Here is a 22,850-nt window from a genome sequence, read left to right on the forward strand (position 1 = left end):
CGCTACTTTTATGTCCAGTTAGCTTCTTGCTCTTTGTGTATGAGCCTTTTGCCTCAGTGTGTGTGTGTGAGTGAATGTGTATATGTGTGTATTTCTCTGTGTGTGTGCTTGGAATTGGAACGGGCTGCTCATTTATTACGCACCACACTTGTAGCTTTGGCTAGTCCTTGAATATACCTCTCTCTGTCTAGCGCTCTCTATCAGAGTGGCCTTGGGCTAAAAGCCTTTGTTATTCCAGCTTTCGTATATCCTATACATATATATGCCGTTATTTCATATGTTTCATTTTCGTTTCCATTTGAATTGAAATTCGATATCGCGCTCCGCTTTGCAAAACGGAACAAAATAAACAATAAATAAATCGACAAACGTGAATTTAATCTAGTTTTGTGTTTTCTTTTCAATTTGATATTTTAGCCTCAGTAAAAACCAATTTAAAAATTCGAGTTGCATTTGGAGAACAAACAATTGAAATCGATTCAGGTGAGTTTAACTTAGGACAAGTAAGATATATGTGAATATATTTTAAATGTCTATTTATTACCTTAGATTAATAAAACTTGACCCACTGTTCAGCGCGAAACTCAGCAATAAAATTAATTCCTCAGAAATTTTAGTATTTACTCGCAAAGCGGAACCAATAATCTTTAAAAATGCTTCCCCATTTGTAAATATTACATATTTATATTATCAGCTTAAGATAAGCTTACTTTAATTTACTCACTTTTTAGCAGCTGGCCGGAATCATCGTTTTAGCATCTGTTCTTTTTTGTTGTCTTTTAGCCAAATTGTATTTTGGTAACATTAAGACTTCAAAGTTTCTGAGCTAATGAATTTTTAATGCGCCCTCAAAATCTGGGAGACACCTAGCGCTCCTCCAAAGGAGCAGCAGCGAAAAAAAGAACTCACATAAAAATTCAGCTGTGGATTGTGGCCAGCTACAGAATGTATTCCAAAATTCGGTTTGCGCCTCGCCGGCTCCCACTCCCGCTATCTGTCTCCGCCATTCTCCTTGCCATTTGGGGGAGGCTGTAAATAATGAAACACCAGACAAGCAGCAGACTGAACAACAAAACAACAACAACAACAACAAGGAGAGAAACGTGCAAAAAGTGTGTGTGTTGAACAATGTTGCGGGGCATTTCCAGCATCCAAAAAAAGCATATGGGAAGGAGGAGAAGAGGGTATAAAGGATAGCAGTACATGTAAAGTTGCAGCACTCTAAGGAATACGGGGACATCATAATCAAAGGCTTTTATTGTGCCATCAAATAACCAGAAAACTGTTAGCTCAAGCGTTTGCAGGGAGTGAGAGCGGGCGAGAGAGACATAGATGGAGAGTGGGGGGCATGGTGCGACTTGGGGTTGCCCTTAACTGCTAGAGCCATGTCCGTTATTAGGCCAGGCTGGAATGAAGCGAAATGGCAGGCAAAGGCCGGAAACCGGGCGCAGACAATTTGCCTAGGCACGTTCGACCTAATAAGCTGGACTGAGGGGGGCGCATTGGAGTGAGGGGAATGGAGGCAGTTAGTGAGCAAAGTGCTTCCGTGTTGGGGGCCAAATCGATTTTTATTGATATCCAAGTTGAATGCACCATGAATTCGATTCAGTTTCACCCATTTTGGGGTTGCTCCTCTAAACCCCGGCCAAATTGATTGTCCCAGCGATAATTCTTACTATTTTTTCGTCTAACTCTTAAGCTCTGCATGTAAACGGGCAAAAGCTAGTCGCAAGTTTCTCAAGGAAATCAAAAATGTTGTTTTGTGCGCTTCGACACGCACTTTCTTGATGATAAACTCGATGAGATTCTCCTTTCGAATACCCCGCAAGCAAGTGAAAGTGTTTGACGAAGGGTATATTGGTTTAGGATTAATACAAGTCCCTATTGACAAATTTTTTATATACTTTCTTATTATCCACGAATATATAGTTTACGAATAAAATTTGTATACAAATAATTACAAACATATTTTTTAATTAGTACATTATTTCCAACAACATATTTTGAAACCATACTTCATACAACCTAATAATAATAAACAATCTTGTTATAGTAAGCTAGTAAAAAGTCAGCTTGAATTCGGCTAGAGGGTATTGCTTAGTCGTTCAGCTCAATCTACACCACGTTGACTTCTTCTGCTTTGAAGTTCTGCCCACGAATTTCTTTCAACCATTGCCTTTAATTTTATTTTTGTTCGTACCATCTTCGGTTCCCTTCTCTATCTTCCTTTTTATTTCCCTTCCCTCTTCTCCTCTCCTCTCTCTCTCTCTCTGGCATTTTTGTAGCTCTGCAAAACTTGTTTTAATTTGTTTTGTGTTTGGTTAACTTTTTCGTTTTTTTTTTTTCTCATTTGTTTGACAATTGTGCTCTATTAATAATTATACTCGTGCCTAATTTTATTTATTTATAACTTTACGCACTTTTGACATGCAGCGTTTGTTCAGCAATATTAAATGGAAACACGACTTGAAAAGGGAGCAAGAGCCGAGGAAGAGAATGCTATCTCTTTTTTGTGAAAGGTCGAAACAATGGACACTTGATGGCGCCTGCAGTGAAAACAATTGCTCTTGTTGAATTTCTTCCTCTTGCTGTTGTTGTTGTTGTTGTTGTTTTGGTTGTGCTCGGTCGAAAGTTAAGTGCTTTGGGTCGAGTACGATAAGCGGCTTTTGGGGCTTAATCTGATGGGTTTGCGGGTCGCTCTTGGTAAGATCCAGTTAGATGCTGGGCTCATAGATTGTGTGGGCTTGATAATCAATCAGAGTTGAGCCAGTGAGCCGTGTGGAAAGCGGAAGTATAAAATTCATCTTTGATTAATCGGATCGAATTGTTCTTATCGTATATGGAATATGATGCACATAAAGGATTTGCCTGAGAAGTAGAAATTTTAACGTATTTGTATGTACTATATATTGGTTATCTATACGCAACAAACACTAATGCATTTCTCCTGAATGGAGTGCTGAAATATGAGTGAGAAATATGACACTATCAACCTTTTTATTATAATAGTATAACAACATAAATTCGCCCTTGTATACCCATTACTCTTCACATCGTTCAGCGTCTCTTTATCTACCCAAAAACTTTAGAAAACCTCCCCTTTAGCTGCACGTTCTATTTCAACTAATATCAGTGTATAATCGTTATAGTTATTGCTCACACAGAGTCCTCCCCCAGAACTTTTGACTCTGGTCACACCAACTCATCAACGCCCTCGAGTTTGACCTTTGACAACTGAACCCCGAAAAACAAGTCAGAAGTCTGACGTCCATCAAATTAGTTCATCGATTTGCTGGTTGGCAGCGCGTGTGACAGAACACGCTGCTCGTCTCCGAAGGTCCTTAAACTCATTCAGTCAACTTAAATGCACATTTCCGTTCGTCAGGCCAGGGCTAGGGGCGGGACGAGGAGGCGTGGCAAGCGCCGCGAGTTGGCGCCACATTTAAAAGGCCATTAAGCACAGTTGCCCAACCACCCACAACGAGAGAGCAACTGTGAAACCTACCGCAACTGCGATCTATACACGAATACATATAGATATACATTTGTATATATACATACGTATGTATGTGTATCTGTCTGTATATGGGACATTCGGCAACGAAATCGCGTGCTTGACGCAACTTAATTGAGCCCCAAATGAAATTTCATAATAAGCATGGGCAAAAATTCAATGAAAACAAGGAAGGCAAGAACAAAGAAAAAGCGCAATGGAAGAATTTATGACTTTTTGGGACTCCTGCGTGGAGCCAGTGGGACTATAAAGTACACTGTGAGAACCAGTTTTAATATGAGCTGAGCTCTTTCTTAATTAAAAATATTTAGGATAAACAATTTGTATTCTTCACAAACTAAAAAATCTATGGAACTGTTCATTTCAAGCAAATGGAATATCTATAACAGATAAATGATTTCAAATTAGTAAAGCTCTTTGCTGTCTCGGTTCATATGAATATTCACATAACGTAAAACATGTCTCCATTTAGATTCTGAAATAGTTTTTTGTTCATCAACATCGTTAGGCATTTCGCTGAGTGTAGGCACCAAAGAGCTCCCCGCAATGCCACAAAAGTTATGCGTGCCAGCTTCGTGGATGACTCATGTCCCGGCTGCGACGGCCTTCACAAGGATTCAATCTGCTCGCTAACACTGCCAGGTCTTTGGCAGACGACGATTGTCTTCGTGCGTCGCGTGGGCCAACGGCAAACTGAATTAACTCTGAACTTATTGCATATGTTGTTGTTCTTTTCATTTCTCTTGCTCCTGTTTGCCCAGTTTGTTAGCAGCAATTGTTCTTTTGGTCCTTTTTGCTTTAACTGCTTTCCATTGAGTCGTGTTTCCTTGTTTGTTTGTTTGTTTGCTTTTTTTCTGCGGCTGTCCTTTCGCTCAGCTGTTTGCGTGGCTCAAATAAGTTTCATATCCTTGTCAGAACCATCTAGCATTTCCCCAGTCACCTCCTTGGCCCCACAGTCCTCGTGGTCCCTTCGGGCAGACCGAGGCGCGAAGGACAAACAGCCCTGTGGCGCCAATGCGGTGTCATCGAAACCAAGAACAAAACAAATGCGACGGCAGAAGGATACCCAACAACTAGTCTATCTAGTTAATATACCAGCTGTCGCAGATATGTATAGCTGGGGCTAAAGACAATAAATCGAATCGGTTGACACGAGCTGCAAATTCACGTATTTATAGAAAATACATTTTTAAAGAAATTATGTAAATGAAATATACGATATTCTATATAAGGATAATGCCAAGTGTAAACATGACACTCATTTAACTAGCTTAGTTTTATATTATCCAATCTCAATAGATAGTATTGTAATGCAAATATTGTATATATAGAAAAGATCTTTTAAGTATATTCTCATATCCACTCAAGATCCATTCAGCTTCATGGGCATTTCCGCATTCCTAATCATGACTTTTATAAAGACTTTGATCCCATGATTCATGAATAAATTGCTCGCATTTTCCAAGAAACATGCCAAGTCTTCCAACTGGCGCAATCTTAACTCTGCATGACTAAATTACGTCTACTTGGCGATTCTAACTCCGCAGAGTTTTCATTCCATAAGCTAGCCGCTTGATAATTCCAATCAGCATAGTTATGAGTGTGTTTGCGTTATGTCATCAATTTACGAGTTGACATATATTATGGAAATATGGTCAAGACCTTGAGTCTCGGTTGTGTCTCTTTCTCTCTCTCTCCCTGAATGTTTTATCTCTGTCTTTCGTCATCGAGGGGGCAAGGCTTATGAGTCACGCATTGATTTTTCTTCTCTCATCCGATGAACTTTGTTGTGCAGTTCAACTTTTTGCATACTTTATCATACATGTATATACATATACAGATATATTGTATAATAATACTTTTATGTGGTTTTATTTTGTTTCATTTATTGAGCTAAATTGCGTTCTATTGTTAAGGCGGCAAACAATTAGCTATGCCCAAAGCATGCCTAGATCTATTATTTAGTTTATTTTCATTGTTTTCCATGTTTGATGCGTAATTTATGGCGCATATAGAAACTGTTATACTTATGTGTTGCATTAAGGGAAGTTTTTATTATCCACATCTCTTGTACTCAGCAGTTTTTCTTGTAATATTACCATACTTTCATAGAATCTAATATCAGAAAATGTAGGAAATACAATACTTAAAATAAACTGGTCAACTCCCAACATCTTGATAGGGAAATGAGACTGTTAGCTGCCAGAATAAACATAGACATTACAATTTTAAAATAATTTTGACTTTTATTGTTTTAAAATTCTGCAAAATATCTTGAGAAAATCTTCCATCATCTCGATAAGCAAATGAGACAAGTTCTTCTGAAAGTTTAGTCTAATTAGTCTACCTGTTTTTTAGTTTGATTAATGTGTGTAATATTTACAGCTTACACAAGTTGTACCTAACTCAGTTTGATAAATGGGCAAAGTCTGGAGTTTATTTTCGGTACAATCAGATACGATGATGGCTGCTGCCACAGATTATAGCGCTTGGCCAAGCATATTTTGTGGCTACGAGTACTTAGCGGCAAATTCATTTGTTGCCAAGGCTTCGACTTTGATGGGTTTCATTTGGTATACGCGTATGTCTGGCAGAGAGGATATCTCACATCTCCGAGAAGCTGCAAGTCAATGTTTGTGACTGGAAATTCTCTCGTTTGTTATGAATCACGCAGCTACTTTGTGGCATGCAGCGTGTGCTGGCTGCCAAGCTGCCTGCTCACCAGGATATTCGCAGGACCTGCATGGGAATGGGCGCGCGTGTGCTGCGTCCTGTGACGGAGATTCAGACGACGCGTCGAGACAAGTACGCAAAAAATGCCTGCGAGCCAACTAGCAAATGCGGCAGCTGTCACTGGTGCTGCTGCTGCTGCTGCTGCTTCTTCTTCTTCTTCTTCTAGTGGCATTGTCCTTGCTGTTGGCCTAGCGAGGGGTGGTTTACGCTGCTTTTTGGCTGCGTTGTCTGCACCTCGCTTACATTTACACATTCCAGCTCAAACCTCCCCCTGCTGGTGCTGCTGCTGCTGCTGCCGCTGCTGTTGCTTCTATTTTTTGGACAGACAACAACAACAGCAACAACAATAATAACAGGAGCAGCGCAAGCAGCAAGGACCCGTTCTGTGGCCTCATCCTGCCATCTCGGCACGGGGGTTGGCATGCGGCATTCGCTTATATTTCATTATTTATTTTCTATTTCAATTCTCTATTATGCCTTGTGCGGCATTTTCGCTCTCTTTTCGCATGCTGCTTCTTCCAGTTTGTGTTCTGTTGTGTTCGCTCGTTCGCACCGTATTTGGCCAAAACCCTCTTTAATCGCATTTCGTGATGAAATTTGCCCGGGGCTGTAAATGCGCACACTGGTGGCAAAAATATTGAGCATAGCATGCATGATGTGGTGTGGAATGCATTCAAAAGCGTTTTAAGTGATTGAAATCATTTATGTTTTTTGTTTTTAAATTATTAAATATGTGATATGTATTTATTTATTTATTTTTGTCCTCATACTATATTTATTATTTGTCTAAATATATTTAGAGCTAACAAACAAAATTTTTATTTATGTATTTATGTTTTATTTATATTTTTGATTTAATTATCAGTTAATTGATAAACAAAACAAAAATGATAAATAAAAAAAAATAATAATTAAAAAAAAACTATACGAAAATAAGTTTAGCATTTACATTCTTTTCTCTATATAAGCCATTAGTTGAAAAATCGTAATTTCTTTATTATTAATATTATATTATAATAATTATTTTTTTAAATATGCTATAATATTTTTAATGTGCTTAAATTTGTTTTATTGATCTATTTTTATTCATATTTAGTTTTAAAGTATTTTTTTGTTCATTATTTTTTTATGTTTATTTACATTACCTTTATATATTTTAATATATATATATATATATTTTTAAGAGAAAATATATATTTTTTGAGTTTTTCTGCACAGTTTTATTTTTAATGCATTGCAGCATTTTAACGCTCAGTTGATCTTGAGTCAAAAGTCTTGAAAACTGTCAATTGCATCGCTTCCGTTTTTTGACAATGCTCAAAAGTTTTTTGTCTGCGTTCTGAGTGTTTAAATTAATTTCTTTGACTGCATTTCCGGCGCTTGTGGAAATTATGAAATTTCCGCTTTACTTGCTTAAGGAGCAAGTGCCAAAAATATTATATTATATATTTATTCTGTTTGAGTTGGTGCGTGCTTGGTGGTCCATTCCATTATGAAGCGCTCTGTCAGTGGCAGCTGCTGTCGTGGCTCTATTTTCGGTTTGTTGACTCTTGGCTGTGATTCCCAGGACACAGAGTGAAGGATACAGGACAGGGCGTGCACCGCAGGCGCCAAAATGCCGTAAAAGGGAAACCGCACGCGTCGCCACGGCTAATACCAGAGTCCTGTTGCCAGATCCTGTGGTGATATGGCACCGGCGCCCGCCAGCAATTACTTCACCTTCTGTAAACAAACAAACAAACAACAACAACAACAGCAGCAGCAGCAGCAACAATGCGAGTCACATAAAATTAATTTCTACACTCAAAAGTCGGCGATGAAATTGTTATTTTGCGTGAAATTTCTCGACACCGTCGCACGGTTCGTTTTCAATATGAAATGCGGCATTATTTAATGCCATATCCTGCGGTGCCTGCATCGAGAAACCACCCCGCAACGGACACCCTATTAAACGGACCTTTTGTTTGTCCACCCAATACCCTGTAGGCATTGAGAGTGTGTTTGAAACGAGTACGCCGATAAAATATTTCTGAGAAAGATCTGAAACTTTTAATTAGTTAGTTATAGTTCCAAAAAGTTCCATGAAATCTGTCATCTTGGAGGTTTTACTAATGTCAGGGAAGTTTAATATTAAATACTTTGCTGTACAAAATGTAGATAGGTATTGAGTCGAAAGTCTTAAAAGTCTTATATTTTATGAATATAGGACTCTAAAATAAATAGATAAATTATAAAGTAAAAGATGAGAAAATATGCAAACATTTTTTTATTTTTATTCATATAAAAGAGATACATTCGATTTCATGTATTTCCAGAATATTTTCCAATTTCCCCGTATTGATAAAAGTAATGAAATAGGTAGGGCATCGTTTAGTCGTATCCCCTAACACTTCTGCTGTCGTATTAAATTTTGAAATTTACCCACTTTGTTTTTGCTTTTGCTTTTGTTTTTATTATTTCCTTATCCTGGTTATATTGGCTGCATTTCGGGGGCGGCTTTTGCGTGCCTCGCATGTCCTTTGAGTCGACTCCCCTTTTTGTTGCTTTTTGTTTTCGTGAGGTCACATCGCTTGCATTCTCGCAATTAACATACTCGACACTCGCTGGCTCAAGTGGCTTGGGATGCCTTTGAAATTGTTGTTGTCGCTTTCGAGTTTCAAGTTCGCTTTAAAGAAGCGTAAACAGTTTAGCTTTAAGAGCAAAAAGCGTTACTCAAATGGAAATAATTGCTATTTGGGCTTTGGGTTTGGTTTGAAGATGGCAATGGGCGGGGCCAGGCTGTGGATTGACTTGGAAATAATACTAAGTGGAGGGCAAAGCAATTCATTGTTGTATTACAATCCAATTGATTGTTTAGCAAAAATGATTGGGGTTTTGTGGTTACATTTTTACAGTGAACGACTTTTTGAACCCCCACTGTGAATCTTTTCTTTACATGTGTTCATACAAAATTCAGCATACAATAAATAATTTGAAAAGAATATAAATAAGCCATTATTCTATAACAAAGGTATTATTATCGGTACAATAACAATAACAATAAATTCGTGTCTTTGTTGTTGTTCAATTACATTTTTTATTAATGTATCCTAATAAAATTTCTGTTTCCTATTCTCTCTCCAACTCCCTCTCTTTCTCTTTATTCTCTCTCTCGAAAAATGTCTACACCTTATGCTATTAATTACGCGTTTGGGTCATAAAATGGCATAAAACATATTTGCTAATTAATTATTGAGGCAAATGTCTCTTTTATGGTCAGGGCCCATAAAATTTTATAGCACTGCAGGTGTACGAAACACAATCCATAACGCCGTTAGCACTGCTGTTGACCAACCAGCCAAACCCAAATGACCCACAGCCAAGAGGCTTGTGACGGCTATTAAGGTGTGAAGAGTTCATAATTTTTGCATTGAGACCTATTTCACATTTGATAGACTAACTGAGAGCTTGACAGCGTGGGCTTACCATGAGAGTGTTGAATCATGCATATTTCTCTATTATTTAATATTTAGATTCGTCTCCAGAGATTGACTGACACAGTGGCTTGTTTTGAGCAGTCTCGGCTCATAAATGGGATGCAAAGCTGTGGGTAGAATGAGGCATCTACCGCTTCAAGGCTCTTGTTAATTACTTTTAAGCTGATATAATTGCAGTAACGCCCACGCAGCAGAAAAGATTTTCTGGCAGACTCTCTTTACTCTATTTGATTGCTTGGCGTCATACTTTTTGCTTGCACTGTGCGCAAAACAGAGGAAGAAAACGGAAGCTCATTATTAGCTTGGTCATCAGCACAGCAAACAAAAACAAACGGCATTTTAATTGAGCTGACAGCCATGTGTATGTGTGTGTGTGTGTTTTTGTGTGCTGTGCTATTTGCTGGTATTTATGCCAACTGACCAAGGAGCACTTGTCCGTAGATAGAGACAGCTATGCGTATGCACATAAATGCCCAAACCATGAGCTCACTTTAAGGTACTTCTACACAGCTGTCCACGCACACATGCGTGCTATAAGTGTGTGTGGGTGTGGACTTGTCTATGTGAAGGTATGCCAAACGACAATTGAACCAGCGGGAGCTTGGATTTGTCGCACATCCTCAGGCCTTAGTCTGCTGTTGATGTGCATTGTTGTGGTTAGCTCTTAAGCTGGCAATTCATGTGGTTTACTCGCAGATAATAGCTTTATTTAGTGGCCAAGTCTAGCATAGCTGAAGCTGACAAATAGCAATGCAAATAGCTGAGAGGCATCAGCCACTAACTTCAGTTTCATGTGCAGCGATTGAGATACTTAGGCGCTTGACAAATCTCAATTGAAGATGAATTCTAATCAGTAATTTGATTTTGAAATTTGAAATTAAGAAATTTACATTTAAATTGATCATATGTCATTTTGAAACTTAACCTGCTAAACTATACTTGATGGAATTATATCTCTTTCTTGATATAATTATAGTTTCATTGGCAATAAACTGCCATACCAAGCTTTAGTAAATTTCTGTCTCCACATAATTATAATTTCGCATTTGTGGTTGCCACTCGTTACCCACCGCAATTTTAATCAAATTCAATGCCCCACAATGAACCACATAAATCAATAACACACACACGCACAATTGTGACCCACAACATTGACCACAGCCAAATTATAGAGCCTGCTTCGAGTAGGGTTCCATTATGAATACCTCTGGAGAGGCTCTCAAAGTGCGCCACTTTTCGTAGAGTGCAACAGTTATTGGTCAGCCACATGGAAAATTGGGCAAGAGCTATAGATTGCTGCCCAAATGGAAGGCCGAGAGAGAAGGGTGGGGGCCTAATACGTACTCTAATGGCAATTAAGTTGGGAAGGCATGTTTAATTTGTGCCCGGCACAATTCACTTTACAACCAACTGCCATGTCAAGTGCCATGGCAGAAAGGAAAAAGCGTGCAAAAAAAGAGTAGGAAAAACCACAACAGGAGCCTCAACATGGACAACACATGTACATGACATGGAGCCAAGCCAAGAGGACATGAGCACATACTCATGGCGCCAACATACAAGTATCCCGTTTTAGAGTGCGTGTGCCAATCAAATTGCATAGAGTTGAGACACAATAGGAATCGTTAAGTGCTTGAATCATTTGTGGAAATCGTGATAAGTGTGGTTGGGTACAAAGCAGCACTCCGGAGTGGAATGAACTATATTGAACTATGTCTTCATAACAACATATTTGATCAACAATTCGAATTCTGTACTTTAGAATCTGGTAGCCAAAGACCATTGACCAACAATATCCCAGATCATAAGCCAAAAAAAAAAACCTTTCACTCGGCAATCCGAATTCACATTCTTGTTTAATATCAAAATATTGTACAGTTTAAGCCGAAAAGGACCAACTGGCCAACTATATCGCTCTATCTTCTTCGCAATCCCATAACATGACCAAGGAATAATCCTGTCACTAATTGCTTAATGTGAATTTATTGTCTAGGCATCATCTAAAGTCAAAACTTATCAATGCCACACGGGTCAAGAGAACGAGCTGTGGCTATAATCAGCGATTCACTTAAAGCTATAACCACTCATCAGCAGTTGCCCAAGTCGCGCTGGCTGTGGCTTCAGTTAAAGCTCACCTTGGCACCAGCTGAAACTCAGTTCTCGGTCTAGGTCTGGGTCTAGGGCCTGGGCTGGGGTCGGGCTGCGTTGCTGTGGGCATTCATAAATCCCATTTGGCGGGCAGCAATTGCAGTCGTCTGCGGTCTCTGCAAAAATATGCAATTCAGCATAAATGCGTAGTCGCAAGTGGGGTTGGGGCATATCGAATTCAGTGCCTCCGGATATGGTGCGATTGTGGGTGAGTCGCTGCCAGTCGGCAACAGCTGTGCACACACACCTTGTGTCGGGGTATGCGCTTTGTGTACTTTAAATTTAGCGTGAACTTTGCAGAACTCTAGCCATAAGGCAAGTAGAAAGGCAGGCAGGCAGTCAGGTAGGATTTGCCGCTTAGAAAGGAAAGTGAAAAATCTGCTCCAGGTACGAAAGCAAAGACGTCTGTTGTATTGGAGCTCTGATTCTCAGATGCTGGAAATAATAGCGAGGTGCACAGGTTGAATGTGCCACAAAGTGCTAAGGCTAAAGGAAATGCTGGCAGAAAAGACTCAGGGAGAGGAGGGAGAGGGGGAGCGATTTGGTTCATGGTTGGAGTTGAGCATCAGATGAAACCTTTTTCTCTGTGTGGTACTGGCAGATGTCAATCTCAGACGAGAAATATACAAAATAAATATACAGGTTACATAATGTATGATTTTCAACCATGTTTCTGTTGGGTTTTTCCTATATATTCACATCTTATTGCCATAGAAACCAATCGAAGTACTTAGGGCCTTGTCCCTGGGCTTCAATTGTTTAATTAAATATTGCCTTCCATCCAATGCCAATTTCAAAGTAACTGTAATTGAGCTTACGAGCAATCCAATTGATTTCTAGGTTTCCAATTATGACTGGCTTCTGGACTATGTTTAGCACGTTAAACCGATTTGCGCTCACGTTCGCTACACACACAGTTGCATTTGGCTTTGCGAGCCTTCCCTCAACTACTTGGGGAGCTAGCTCCAATTTCCCAACGGCGGCTTCTTTGTTCTAACGTCTTTTAATGTTCGTCTTGGCCACGTGCAGTGGCTCGTTTGTGGCGCGGTAAACGAGTTTGAGCCGCCGCACATACATTGTATATGGCCACATATGTATATGCCACACAGCAGCGATGGCGGTGGCGGTGGCGACGTCGGCTCCAGCATTGCAATTAGTCTGGCTAAAGTCGTGCCTAACGGTAAAGAGCATATTGCCCATCTACTGTCTGCCATCTCTAAGGCAACCCATAGCTCATAACGGCTGCCCCCTCTATAATCGCATCAAGCTCGTGAGATATACAAGCGATAATGTCGGCTCAACTGATAGATTACCATGTATCCGAAAAGTTTGTGCAGCACAAAAGCCGATTCATATCTGGAAATTCAGTTTTCGAGACGAGTAATGCATTTTCCTTGTTTTGATTACCAGTTTGTATATTGTGTATACCCTATTGAGAGCGTCTTGAAACTGGGTATGCTCTGTTATAAATAGCGAGTTCAATTACAAACATCGATGCATGACGAATATACATAATATTCTTAACCAATTAAAGCTTGATAAAGTAGGGATCTTAGAACTAAGAGTCTGAAAAAACTCCTTATTCTCTGTGTATGATTTAGTACCTCTCTTAGCACATTTATCCATAACACATGGTAATACTAATACTAATACGTACAAAATGCTTAAAGCTTTGTGCATATATTTACTATATTTTTATTTAATTTGTAATAAATTATAGGGAAACTCCTAGTCGACTACTCGCGAATGATTTCTTGGTTTTCTGATAACAATATTTTAATAGTTTGTTTTTTCTCTATTATTTGCAGATTAATTGCATTTGGCTGCTTGTACAATCGAGTGGTAAGTATATATACATATATGTATGTTTACTCTTATACAACTTTTTATTTATAGAATTTCTTCTTGCCTATTAATCAGCTTTGATAAGGTTAAAGAATTTCTATAAATCTCAGAATATGGGCAGCTACACTTATTGAATATTCTGTGACGAAAGCGAGTTTAATTTAGCTATTTGCAATGTCCATAAATGCCGTAAAAGGCGTTGGTTTTAAGAGCCTTATACACTCTACTAATACATCGCCTTAAACGTAACTTGCAACTCAATCCAGCTGCCCCATGTTGCAGTCATCAGTGGATGTGACGCCTTATATGCTACGCAACTCGTTTGCGGTGCCATTTTTAGACATATTTCTATATTTTTGCAGGGGACTTACATCATTGTTGGCTTGTCAATTAGCGAGGCGTCTTGAACGACTCCATTACCATTCATCTTAATTGAATAATCATTGGGGCTGCTTATAAATTCAGAGTGAAGCTGTCAGAGAATCGTCAAGATTCCCGCTTCTTTATAGTTTTTATTTTTCGCGGCCCTCGATTCGTGTCAAGTTGACCGTGCGACAAACTTAAGTAGCATGAATTATGCGGCAGTCAGACAAGTCCAAACTACAAGCTACAACGGTTTATACATGTATATTTGTATAGCTGTATCTGTATCTGCAGCTTGTATCTGTATCTGCATTTGCATCTGCATCTGCATCTGCAGTTAGCGTCGCGTTTTGTGCTCAGCAAATTGTGGGCAATCATTGTCAATTTACAATGCATATACAAACTGCCTTCTAGTTGCGCTTGTACCAATAAAAGAAAGTAAGCAGCTACAGTGGAGCTTCGATAAAATGCAAAGCATATGCGATAAGATGATTGAAGTTGATTATATATGTGTAAATAAAGGGACATTCAAGAGATTTGGTATTTGAATACGTATTATTTAACAGTCTTTACTATACACCCAGAGCTCGACTTTATATATCCATTTTAAATTTATAGAAATGAGTAAAGGGTTCGATTGTTAGCTGAAAGTAAAATTCTTGAATATTTAACTACAAATTTTGTATAGCAATTTAATTAAAAGATTTTTGAGCGTAATACCTCATCTAGGCATATTTTTATAAATAATATAACTTTTATTAATCAATGTATGTTCATGCATAATATTTCTATAGGATTTGTAATTCATTCAAGTTCAAATTTGTCTGGCTACTCCCGAGCGCTCCAAGTCTCTTTCTCTGCTCTGTTCTGGGCGTATTTGCTGTAGGCAAGCTTCACTGTACCCGCATAGTCTGGCTCTTGAACGGTTGTCAGGCGCACCTTGAACTACAAGCGGGGCTACAGCTGGATGTCAAACAAGCTTTTGGGGGCTGTGAGGCTCGAGCGTCGCAGTGTTTTTTTTTTTCTTCTTTATCCAAGCTCTGAGATCAGACAGACATATAGCAATAACTGTAACTGTTGTTGTTGTTGTTCTTGTAGATGTTCTTGTTGATGGGGTCGTACGCTTTTATTTACCTTGTCTGCTTTTCTGCGTTTTTTTGCCGTTGAGAGCCTCTCTCTCCAGTTTTCACGCTTTTAGTTGCAGTTTTGCATTTCGTTTTTGTTTTCATAAGCAAATTTGTATGTTTTGTGCGTTGTTGGTTTTATTTATTTATTTTCTCGCCCGAACATAAATCCAATTGGTTGAACAAATAGCTTCAGGCAGATGCAGTTAAGCCGCGACGTAGGGTCAGGGCGGGAGAGGTTTATTCGAACCGGGGGCGTAGCTGAGTAGCGCCCTGTTGAAGCCCCAAAAGCAAAAACGAACCTCCAAATTGTCGACAGCTGCTGTCAGTGATTAATTTTCATGTGGCGACGCTTTACATACATTTATTCAAATTTACGGGCTTTATTTCTTTGGATATATATGTACATATATGTATATAGCACGATGCTTGAACAATTTGATGGGCACATAAAATTTACGAGTCGCACTGAGTGTGGCTTACGAAGTGGCATAAATTTGAAAGGATTGAAAGGAATTGAGCTGCAAGGTTAAAACTTAACAAATGGGCAAATGCTTATTAAAATCACGTAGAAGGAATTTGCCGAGATTGACGAGAGATACCCTGTGGTCAAGCGAAGTAACCCGAAGATGGATTGGCTGACAAAGCATGACTGCGCACTGCGAATTTCTTTTGAAAGTCGCAAAAATGGGTATAAGTTGGCTTAGATTGATCGAAGGATTGGCTAACTGATTGAAGCTTAAGCCATGTTACTGATACTTAATATTGTGATTAATAATTCAAATACGAAGAAGATTAAGAGCTGTTACTAATGCAGCGGCTCATATGTTGATTGATTGACTGACATGCTTTAATTGATGACCAAAGTATCACCGTATCAAAATAAAATTTCGCTATGATGGGTATAAAACACAAATAGTATGGCTTGATTGACAAGTGATTGATGCTTAAGTCAAGTTACTCATGCGGATTTTAGACGATTTCTGATACTATGAATTTCTATTGTTTATTGACGGGCTTTCGCTGAATGATTTATGATAAATGCATAAGACAAATAAAATAAATGATTGGGAAGCCTTAGAGAAATGAAATTAAAAAAAAAAATAAAAAAAATAAAATATTTTTAAAATGTACCCAATTTACAATTGTTAACTCCTTAACTTTTTATTGGAGAGAACGAATGGTATAAACATAAATTTCTGGTTGTCATATTTCAGAACATATAGAATTCGACACCAGAAAATGAGAGAAACTTTCTCGCAGATACATTTTATTGAAAAGGAAAGAATTAGTTTCGAATTATTATTTATGTCTGTGCTTGCAGTTCGCTTCGTGTTTGACTTCCTACAATATATCATGAATTGTGCACCCTTTCAAAAGTTTCTTCATGATTTCCTGTAACAATTCCTTCTGACCCAAATGCTATTCAGTTTGTAATTCGAGATGCACACTCAATAACTTAACCCACTTACCCAATGCCATGCCCATGTCCATGCCAGCAGCAGGAAGCTGGGGGAAGCAGAGCGGCAGCAGGAAGCCCAGTGCGTGCCACTCGATGGTAACTCAGCGAGCAGAAGTGGCGACTCCAATCTTGGAGGCACACGAGCGACGCCGCTTATCGCGTTTAGTGCACCATATCATGCACTTGGTAGCTCACCCACACTCATGCCAGCACGCCCACCTCACTTGCTTAGACAATGCCGGTAGAGACGCGAAATCCACAGGGAATAAGCGACGGGCCATTAGGTGCTCGCTGGGCACAAAGATACAAAAGTATCTTTGCATCTGTGGGATGCGTTTTGTCGTGGAGATGCGTGTCAATGTTGTCGAACGGTGTCATCAGCGGGGCTTCGACTGCATTTTTAATAACATTTCATGTCAAGTGGGTAATCTCTGGTGTGCCCATATATGTACATGCATACATATACATATAGGCTATCACGATATCTGAGCAGATCTCCTGCTCTAACCTCAATTAACTAAATGCTGCGACTGTGACCCAGTCAGAGTCAATTATATAATTGCTGCACGCGCTGGCTTTTGTTCGAATGCACAGCAGTGGTCCGCCACTCGTCGTGGCCTGTCAACGCCAATCTAAATGGGCGTGGCGACAGCTGCTGGCGCCACCTGGTGTTCAGAAGCGGCCGACAGCTGGCATTCCTTTGTCCAACTCCGTTCTACTTTGAGTCCACTTTTCTAATTATCAAATTGATGCACGAATATTCCTATTCACATTCAGTGCAATAATTTGAACATTTTCCGCATATTTCAAACTGAATTCGTTTCCACTATCGTTTTTGCATCAATTTACAGTTGTATTTTATAAGCAAAGATCACGTTTTTCTGCTGTTTTATAACAACTTGTTTTGCTTTCATGCAATTTAGTCTACTATATCATTAATTACTTGTAGAACATTCAATTGGATAGTCGATAGTTTTTATACCCTGAACCCATTGAAAATGGGAAATCAGGGTATAATGGTTTTGTTAAAAGTATGTAACAGGCAGAAGGAGGCGTGGCAGACCCCACAAAGTATATATATTCTTGATCAGGACGACAAGCTGAGTCGATTTGGCCCTGTCCGTCTGTCCGTCCGTCCGTCCGTCCGTCCGTCCGTCCGTATGTATGAACGCGTCGATTTCAGAAGATATAAGAGCTAGAGACTTCAACTTTTTTTTAAAATGACCGTATATATCACGCGCAGATCGAGTTTATCACTAAAAAACGATAACTCATTCCGATATTTTTTTATCGATAAAAAACCTTATCGAAGATCACTTAAATAATTATATCTCCTACATCTTTCAAGCTACAGTCTCCAAATTTAAAATGTATATAAAGATGTATTTTATACAATTTCGGTTTTTGTTAAAATTTACCCCCCACCCCTAAATCCACCCCCTCACCCCCATCTTTGTAAAAGTCGTATATCAAATACTAGAAACTTGTGCTTCGGTATACACATACATTTTAACATTATGATTACGTTCTGAAAGTTTCATTACGATCGTACGTCTAGAAATTAAATTATTCAACAAATAAGTTCTCCTAATATTGCCAACACTGCAGCGCAACCCAAGCGCAATCGCCTGTATATGTGAGTGTGTGTATGCGTGTGTTTGTTTGTATGCGTGTGTGTGTGCGTGTATTTGTATGTATGCGTGTGTGTGTGTGTGTGTGTGTGTGTGTTTGCTAATTATTTTTGAAATATCAGTTGCTTGTAGGGTTCAGGGGATCTCGTAGTCGAGCAGTCTCGACTAGAGCTTTCTTACTTGTTCCATTTAATCTTTATATAATTCCTATTCTTCCGGAACATTAATTATGGACATACGAGCTGCTGCTGCTGCTATTGCAGCTATTGCTGCATGCAACATGATTCACATTCATTATTCATTATATTGTTGTATAATATTCCATACAGTTAAACAAAAAAGAACGAATGCTCTAAAATCAAATGTTTTATTTTATTTTATTTTAGTTTTTAATGTATAATAAATATTATTTTTATATGAGAACTGAATCAGTTTTTAAAATACTTGTTGATTATGGTGTTAATGTGTTGATTAAGGTGAAACTATTATCTTATTAATTTAGATTTTGTTTAGTATCATCAAAGCTTAAGAAGATGTAAAAGTATAAATCTGTCAAGACTAGAAAAGTAGATAAAATGTACATCTGTATCTATATATAAGTAGATAGATAGAAAGTCAGCCAGGTAGATGGTCAGTCAGTGGATAATTTACTACTTGAGAATACCCCGCAGCTAGTCAAGCATCTCCTATCCAGCAAACAATTTTATAGCTTTCAATCAGTTGTGTCGCCGTAGAACGAGTCGAGCTGAGGCGAGTCGTGTGTTGCAACTTGTTGTAATTTATTCGTTATACGCAAATAGAGTCACTACTTTGCAATTTTGTGTGTGAATATTTATGCTGATTGTGGTGCTGGCGCCAAGAACTTGCCAGCAGCAGCTCTAACACCACCACAGCGCCACCGAACGCTGTGTGGATTTCGACATGTCCAATTCATTTCTTCGTCACTTGAGCTGATAAAAAACGCATAGCAAGGCGTATATATATATATATATGTATATATATATATATATGTATATATTATTTTCGCATATGTGTCGCATAGTTGGGGGCGAGTGGAACCTATTTTCTAGTTTTTTTTTAAACCAATTTTTTTAATAGTTGCCTCGTCCAATTCTGACCTCATTCGACGGATACGCGGCACAAGCCGCTGCTCACTGGCCGCTGGCCGCTGGTCGCTGGCCGCAAACGCGATTTAAATTGCTAGAAATTGAAAGTGACACTGAGCGCATAAAACAAATTGCAGCTCGCGTAGACTCACAAAAAAAAAATTGTATTTATATACAAAATGACAAAAGTACATAAAATACCAAATAGAAAAACGCTTTCATTATAACAAATTGCAATCCCCTTGCCCTCACTGTCAAAGAGGCCCCTCGCACCCATTTGGCGCCGTAATTTGAGTTGAAATGCGTTTCAAGAAACCCGGAAAGCATATTTCTTAGGGACTTTACTCAAGCCCATATATATTTCTGGAGGGGGTGCAAACCGTAAGCGACAACAATAACAAATTAGTTAAAGTAAACAACAAACAATTGCCATTTGTTTTTGGCATGCAAAAAGTAATACAAAGTTTCTTCAGAGTGTGTAAACAATATACGAAAGGGCAGATGTGTCGCAAGGCAAACATGTAAATGAGCTGATGTGCACAGAGATACCATGTTCTCTGTTTATCAATGAGCCAGGGCGAAAATATATTTCGTTGCTACAAGTTGTTCTACTTCGAATCCCGCAAAATTAAAACTGGTGCTGGGATTCTATAGAGCAACAAAATTGATGAAAATTCGTTTTGGTATTCATATTAAAAGCAAAGTAGTGTTCATACAATATAATATAAATAAGAATTCAGATTTTTTAGCTTACACAGAAGTTGTGTATGTGGAGTGTAGTATAAGACTCCACATATTGTCTAAATACAGGGTATTAAAAGGGCTTTGGCGTGTTCGTTGAAATGCAAATTGCGAGTTAATTACAACACAGTTTCAGGGCCTTAAAAGGATCAAATGACAAATGTGTCAAGTGTTGAGCTTGAGGCCGCGTTTTTTCTCATATTTGAAAGGGCAAACAAACTGACAAAGTCTGCCAAAGAGTTGAGCAAATGCCAATAGAGACGGCAGCAGTAGAAGAGCTCTGTCAACATATCAGGCGACAATGGCTGTCAGCTAACAATTTTTGGCTCTTGTTTAATAAAAGTTTGTGTTGAATTTAGAAATAATATGATAACCCACTTCAATCGCTTTACAAATTTCATTTGGTGTGTAAAACATGGCGGATGAGAGACGTAGATGCTGCTGCTTCTGCTTATTGATGGGCTGTCAAAAGTCGTCATTGAAAGCAAAGCAAGCACTCGCTGATGTTTGTTTATGCGGCAGCAGCAGCAGCAGCAACAACAACAACAGGCAGGCTCTGCTTACGCCCCATGAAGGCAGCCGCAAGATACACACATGCACAGTTGTATCTTAAAGATACATAATAAGTACGGCACGCGATATGCCAAGTAGCAGCCCAGGCAGCAAAAGCGGGGACAGCAGTTTACTGGAGCGCATCATCAATGTGTAATCTAGTTTCATGACGAACATTGAAATACCCTCGGCACCCTCGAGTGCCTCCTCCAGCAGCGTAACACGATGCCTGTCAATGAGGTGCTAATGGAGCCGCCTGTCAGCGCAAGAGCTAGACCAACAGCCAGCAGCCAGCAGCCAACAGCCAACTGCAGTCCCAGGCATAACTTTAATATATACAGTTAGGCAAACCACATTCATGTTTTATCGTCCAACAAACCGAAGTGCATCTTTAATATGAATAAATCAAATGGAAATAGTTTAAAGTTGCATTTACCACTGCTCGCTTCTCTTATTCCTCTCGAGTGTTGCTCGAGTGTGTCGTCGTGGTCTGTAATCGGAGCCCACATCTGTGCTGGGTTATGAATAAATTTTGAGACGCTCTTGAAAGTTTTTTTTTTTTTTTCATATTTTCTTGACTTCCATGTGGTTTCTGTTTGTGTTTGAAGCAAGTTTTAATTAAGTCATCAGAGGAAACTTGGCCATAATGTGAATTATGTTTCTTGGAAAAGTTTCGGTAATACGATTATAAATATGTCGAAACTGAGCTGCGCGATAATGGAGAAATATTCCAAAACTAATTAATGTACGTTTACATGAATAATAAGCGTATAAAGAATCGTTTAAAAAATTTGTGTATCTTAATTTTAATATGATATGCTTATCAATATTAAATATTTGGGTAATAAATTAGTAGGTAAGCAGAAGGTACATAGATGCAGTAAAAAACTAGATTTAATATTTCTGGAATAATAAAACATTAAAATAGTATTCAATATTCAACTGAATCGCTCCTATTTGGTTGATAGAAACATTCTAGGCTTAGATCTTTATAAATAGTAGAAAATAAAAGTGGTTCCGTTGAATATGGATATTATAGATTGGAATAAAAACATTAATAGCTTTGAAAAAGTGAAAATCATACCGCAACCCACATAGAAATATATCTGATCAAATATAATTATAATATAATTTCAGCTATTACGTTTTAAATTACAAAATAAACTTCAGCTCTGACATTAAAAAGTACAAATTATATATAAAGTCAAATGGAGTTCTCTGACAAGTTTAGCGTTTGTAATGCTCAAGCTAGACGCGAGCACAAAACAACAACAAATTGTTCGCTGGCAACAATTCCAGAGATACATTGTACGATCTATGAGGCAACGTTTCATATTCAGCTGGCAAAATGATTTGTGTTTGGGTATTATGCCTCTTAATGCTGACATATGCGATTCTGATTCGCATTTAGATACGGCCAATGTGAACACTAGGCCAAATTATGAAAAGTATCTATCTGGGTGCCTGTCAGGCCTAACAACAACGAGACAAATCTCGAAATTGATTAACTCTAACAACGAATACGCCAAATAAGTACAGGGCCCATATAATAGAGGCTTGTGTTTGGCTTATTACGTCACAGTCACCTTGAAACTGCGCTCATAAATTTAATTTACATTCAGCTCGAGAGATGCGCAGATACAGATACAGATACAGATAAATGAACATTGAGATGCGCTTAGAACGGCGTTCGTGTATTAATTATTTGAAGCACTCAATTCGAAACATGGCAATGAATATTGTGCTGGAAAAATTAGAATACAAATAAAAATACCCTAACGCTAAATGAAGGCGATGTTGCTAAAAGTACCATACAAAAAACTAAATTTTAAAATATATATATTAATAATAAAATATTAGTAGATACGAGAAATTGTTATTATTGAGTTTCAATGAAATTCAATAATTATTATAATATATATATTGTTTAAATTAAATTTTCAAATATTTAAAACGTTTACAAATATTTATTTCCGTTTTTACATCCATTTCTAATAGTAAATTTCTTGTTGATTTCTGCCTAAATAATTATTTCAAATAAATTTATTTTTTTATATTTAATATTTATATCAATTATATTCTACTAGTCACAGTTAATGTTTATTCATTTCATTTACCATATATAGACGTAGTCCACTGTAGCAGATTCCATATT

The 22,850-nt window shown here is 38.3% G+C and overlaps 1 protein-coding gene across 1 annotated transcript in view; it reads left to right on the forward strand.

Annotated features, from left to right (window-relative positions):
* Positions 1–408: 408 nt before the first annotated feature.
* The window catches only part of uzip (beta-pore-forming protein unzipped), a 36,930-nt gene continuing 14,488 nt past the window's right edge, over positions 409–22,850 (forward strand). Inside the window, exons 1-2 of the mRNA XM_018106352.3 lie at positions 409–483; positions 13,680–13,713. The gene's annotated coding sequence lies outside the window, so the exon portion shown is untranslated. The remainder of the gene's footprint in view (positions 484–13,679; positions 13,714–22,850) is intronic.

Source organism: Drosophila navojoa, chromosome 5 (genome assembly GCF_054131105.1).
Source record: "Drosophila navojoa isolate 15081-1374.11 chromosome 5, UAZ_NAV_1.0, whole genome shotgun sequence".
In the NCBI taxonomy this organism is placed as follows: domain Eukaryota; kingdom Metazoa; phylum Arthropoda; class Insecta; order Diptera; family Drosophilidae; genus Drosophila; species Drosophila navojoa.